Here is a 6044-nt window from a genome sequence, read left to right on the forward strand (position 1 = left end):
ATGACGGCCCCTCAGATCCTCCAGCTCCTCTCTTTTAGTTGTTCCAAAGAACAAAACAAAAACCTTTGCCAATGCTGCTTTCAGTGTTTACGCTCCAAGACTGTGGAACAACCTTCCAGTTGAGAACCACTGGTTAGATCACCTGCATGTAAAGCAGCCCTTGCATCTGAAAAAAAGGTTAATACCTGTTTGTGAAAGAGCGATGATGGCGATGCCAAGCTGAAATTAAACATACAGTCTCTTGCTTATCATCGTCATTCACTTACTACCTGCACCTGTAGGATTCCCAACATTGAGGGAAATGACAGGAGTCTTCCTGCTCTCCCACTGAAGACCTTCAGTGAGACAGAGTGGCCTTTGTGTGATTTTTGTCTGCGCTCTGCTCTCACTGCTGCCCACCTTACACTGTAATGTCTGAAACAACTTGGCCTTACACAAGTTATGTTAGGATTTAGGAGTTAGGATTTCTGCGTATTGGGGAATATTTCATAAAATACTCTTGTTATGTGACAGTTTACTCTTCAGACATATTAAACAAACTGTTGACTTTGCTTATACAGGCACTTTTGATTGTTGCCTTACTTCTTGTTGTGTGAATCAAACAGATTTGGGGATATATAGAATCATAATCAGAGGTGTAATAAACAATCTGCCCCCCATGTTAAAAGAATCCAGTGTGAAGTGCTCACAGCATTTGATTTTATACATTGGTAATAGCCACTGATAATAATACCCATAAACTTACTCGAAAGACTTGACAATCACATTTAGTGGTTTCTTCACTTCCAGTCATGAAGTGTTTTCTGCACTGGTCTACAAGTTTTGCCAGTGGCAAGCCTTTTGATTGTTACAAATAACGAGTGGTTTCTCTTTGAGATGGTGGTGTGAAACTGTTTGGCCTCATTATTTGGATTAAAGCAATTGCTCTGCGGCTTTTTTAAGAGGATGGCAGTTGAACATTAAGTGTATGATAATGACGACCTGCTGCGGAGTTGCTGCAGGGAGACTTTCTCTTTTTTCACATGACGCTGATTGTGCCTTTGTTAAGTGTGATCTACATGAAAATCTGTTTCCTCCCTTTGCGCCATCCCTCCACAGTTACTGACGAGTGGATAGAAGTATTCTACCAAGATTTGACAATAAAGCTCTCCACTCATTTTATGACCCTTTAAGTGTAAGAAGGTTGAAATCCTACTTACATTTTGGTTTGTTAAGATGAATAAATTATGCTTTTGGGTTTGTTGGCTTGTATCAACATCCCATGCGTTCATGTTTAAGCATGACCAGAAAATGCTATAGAAATGTACAGTAATGTACTACAACCACTAAGAAATTCTAATTATGTGTATGCCACCCAAGTATTTAAATAGCTGACCTGAAAAGTATTTGAATGCAGATTTATCAAAACATCATTTATAATGCTAATTGGAACCACAGAAACCAAAATGACTCTACAGATGACTTGATTTTCTCCCATGTCTGGGAATGCATTATGTGATTATATCTTGACTTCCTCTTGGTCTGAGACCAAAGGACCAGCAAGCTGTCCACATTGCCTTCTGTCGTGTTGGCCTCATCGTTGAAGGGCTTGATAACTGACTGTCTCACACCCTCTTTTGGCTGAAGTACAGTGAGAAGCAGGGCTACCCTGGGAATTTTACGATGGGGACTAAATGAACACATCTTCTGTACAGATGCCACAGATCACACATGTTTAAATACCTTGGTGCTAAGTTGACAACTATGACACTTACCAAAACCTAATTGAACATATAGTCCCCAGGGGTCACGTATAGGCTGATTACAGCTAAAATGATGAGGTTGCAGAATTAAATGCTTCCCACAATCCTGCAATATGTTGACTGCAATTGGCAAAGATCTGTGACGTGGAAGCAGTCTGTTTCTGATTATCAACCCTTCCCCCCCTTCCCCCCCCCCCCTCTCCTACTTCCTCTCTCTTTGTTTCATTGCCATTTTCTCAGATTAAAGTGGTTTGCTAGAAGGTGGGCAAGCAGTGATTCATAAAGTTACCACTGGAACTAGACCCTTAAACAAGAGCTTTGCTCTGATGTTTGGCTTAATCTCAATCTGATCAAATCTTCATCAGGAATCATGTTTGAGTCTCATGAAAGATTTATTCATGTCTTTTAGGTTAAGAATAAGAGATGGGCCTCATTATATTAGTGATTCCCGGACTCTGATTTCACCTCCACCTTTCACATCCCACATTTGACCTGGGATACCTGAGGGAGACACTTGTCAACAATAATTTTGATCCCAACTGGGATCCAGCCTGCAATCTCTTGTAGACCTATATTAGAACATTAGATGCTAATTTTCTAACATTGAGACAAAGTCTGGGATGTAAAAATGGGAAGACACAAGTGTGCTGTTAAAATGGGCACACCTGGTGAAATAAATAAAGCGAAGCCGTTTCATGGCTCTCACTGGAGGCACCAATTAGTGGACAGCAGGGCAAACCTCTGTATCTTCGTAACACTCCTCAGACCGACTGACAGTCCACCAGATGTCCCTGCTGTGACTGACAGCTGCCTGTTGACTGACACCTGGTGCCTACCTGATTGACACTTGGGACCCTAGGACTCCAGACCGTTGTGCCACTTGAGCAGTTATCCTCACAATGGCAGTGTGAAGGCTTTTCTTCTTTCCTTCCAATTATTTGTATGCTGTTCGGAAGTCGTAGAAACAAGTGGGTGTGGTTTGGCTGAGAGGAAAGGGTAGTAATCTATGGCTGCTCTCTTCTTGTGCTTCTTCTAAAACATAGATAAAAGTTTAATTTTTCATCAGAAAAAGGGCCCCCTTCAGAACCTAACCAGTGTTTTATATTCTACATGTTCCATACAGATATACAAATCTTGATCCCTGATTTTGGCACATACGTATGAGTAGCATGTGCAGTATTTTGAATTTTTCGGTACTGATGCTTTACTCTCAAAGGTGTACACTCATTTTACAGCTTATGTCACGTTGATGTATAATGTTTATGGTTAACTGTAAAATATCCTTCCTACATGTCCATATATCAACCACACAATCAAATAATGACTTTGATGTCTCAATGCAAGCAAACATGGCTAGAAATTATAATTGGATGATACTAATAATGCATCTTTTTTCCCCCATGAAGAACTTCAGTGCTTTTTTTCAAAATGTAGAACCAGACGATTGCCGATTTTTACTGTCACTTTTTAAAAATCAAACATCTCTTTACTGTTTCCTTACACAGTATCTGTAAAAAAAAAAAAACTTTTATAATTAAACAAGTCAAACATACATTGACCTGCTTTTGGTCTACAGAAACATTTAAAATCTGTGCCTATGCTGTCTCTTACCTCTCTTGGCCTCTCACTAAAGCTGAAAAGATCAGCCATGGTGGTCTGGGGCCTCCACACTTGGTTCCAAATGGTCAAGGTTCATGTCTGACCAGAGGGACTTCATTTTCTCTCATTTTCTGCTCTTAACAGGAGGGTCACTCAAAAAAAACACATACATCAATAGTAAGTGTGGTGGTGTTTTTCTGTATCCTCAGTTTATTTATGTGACAGGTCGCAGTTTGTGTAACACTCAACCTGTACAGCTTGTTAAATGTCTTTTTCTTCCAGGCATGTATGAGAAGAGTACAAGTATTTTTTTTCTTACTTGATATGTACCATTTGTTGGATGTTGTATTTGAGTTAATTGAAACAGAAATGAATATATCGTCAAATGTGTCCGATGACTTTGCAGTGATCCAAGTCTTGAAAACTGCTTATTCTTGTAGATATTTGATATTTTTTAACTTCCCCTAAAAAACCTGATCTGAGAGCAAGCTCAAAGTTTCAATGTTCAAAGTTTGAAGTTTCTTTTTTTGGACATGTAAAAGCTGTCCTTCATACCGTTAATAAAACAGTTTAGAATCAGAACAGCTTTAGGATAGTGCGTTTCAGTGGGGAAGATCCCTTGGGGTCAAATACATTGAATGCCTGTTTTTTTATGTTGTCTGTAATGGCATGGGGCCGGAGGTAGACCACCTTTATAGGTCATGTGATATGTGGATTATCCTTTGGCCTTCACAGCAGATCACCAGGATCAAACACTCTTTGATTGGTTCTCTGACTCACTGATTTATGGGCAATGAAAGGCAGCAGGACTTCCACAGTTACACATACAGTAGAGACATTTTACACAGCAGTAAATGACTTGCAACTTTCAACTTCACGATGACTCAGTTAAGGAGGCAAAGCTGTAAAATTATTCAATGATTCCCGAATCTCTAAAACTGAGTAGTTGTTTATTATTTTTGGGATCAAGTGGCAAATTCCACCAGGAATTGGGTCAGCTGGAGCTCTTTGTCAAGTTTTTTAATTAAATCATGACGCCTTTTTGCTCGTGTTTTGACATCAGAATGCAATTTGTCTGTGTCAGTCTGTTATTGATTGCAGTACATAGATACTTCTGTCCTCTGTCTTTTTGGAGGCCAATGTCTCAAAATGCAAAGATTGAGGATCATTCATATTCTTGTTATGTCTCTCTTTTATTTTTTTTAAAAGAGAATAAGTGGCTGGTTGTACATGTGAAATAGGAGATCTAGGAGATTCAAGTCTTTTCCTTCTGTCTAACCTTTGCTTCCCCACTTCCTCTCTTTCTCACAGTCAGGCTGTCCAAACCAGTCCAGCCATGCACAGGAAAGATGTACTGTGGGTAGCTGAAGCCTGAAATGATTACAATGCACGCAGGTAGGGAAAACACACCTAAGACTTTTTACAAGGGCCCTTGGGCTTCAAGAGCTATCAACTCTGTCAGAGGCTTATGACCTCTGCTCCTGTCTCAGCGGGTGTAAGTATCTTCAGAAGGCAACACCATGATTGTAAACAAATGGTCCATCCCACTAGAGTCAGCAACCAGACCTACATGTCAGTTTTGATTAATGTGAAGAAGCTTTGGTCTTAAGACGCTTTCAATAAAGGAACGCTTAAACAATGGTATGCTGAGGAAAAGGAATAATTGTTCCATCTCTCTTAAAAAAGAGAAACTAAGAATTGAAAAATAAACATTATCTCTTGCCCTGGAATGTTACAAGTTATAGCCTATGCTATACAATTCCCATGTAAAATTGAATACAGCTTAGAGAGATCATTCAAAATACATCATTCAACCACAAATACACACAGACAACTATAGCTCACCAGGCTTGGCTATCCTTCTTATCTGACAGTAGCCAATCTGGGTGATTATTAGTAAGGAGCTGATAAACTGGTCCAGCCTCTCCCCCATCTGCAAAAGCAAAGCACAGAGGTTCCATCCACGCTTCAGCTAATGTGTGTAAAAATGCAACAGTGTATTCTTCAGGCAAACCTGAGAGCTACCTGAAACCTGTTTTTCTGTGCCATTTTGAAATCAACTTCCATTAAGATCTGCAGCTCATATAACGGTCAGAGAAAAGAAGCTCACCAAAAATATTAACAGAAATGTGTTGTTGGAACAAACAGAGGGTTGTGACTCAAAATCAACCAGAGACATATTTGCACCACCCTGTTTCCATTGCGCACCCTTGGATATGACTGGTGCGCTATACACATGGCATCAACAAGAGACTTCATTATCGAAGAAAGTTGATGATGCCTTAGCAGCAAGCGAGATTAATATTGCCCAAATTAAATAAAGGTCTGAATTTGTATTAATGTGTTTTTATTTGCTTTTTCTGTCTGTTCTGTTTTCTACCTCATGTCATGTGGTCTGAAATGAAAATGCACTCACGCCAAACTGACAGATGTTTTACCTGCAAAAAAAGAACCCACGTGATTCCGCAGCGGTCTGATTGGATGAGGCTGTACCTCTCGGGCACAGGACCAAATTAAGTTTTTTCCCTCCTCCCCAAGGTGTCTCATTCACTTTTCGGATGGGCACTCTGCCCCTCCTCTCTCACATTGACAAAACAACAGTGTGTTAGGCAAAATTGAAATTGTTGCTTGCCAGCACTTCACTGTTTCTGTCGTGCTTGTTTAGAACCAGGTTCATCCCGGAGCGAGACTCTACAACTCTGG

The sequence above is a fragment of the Labrus bergylta genome, chromosome 2 (genome assembly GCF_963930695.1).
Source record: "Labrus bergylta chromosome 2, fLabBer1.1, whole genome shotgun sequence".
In the NCBI taxonomy this organism is placed as follows: domain Eukaryota; kingdom Metazoa; phylum Chordata; class Actinopteri; order Labriformes; family Labridae; genus Labrus; species Labrus bergylta.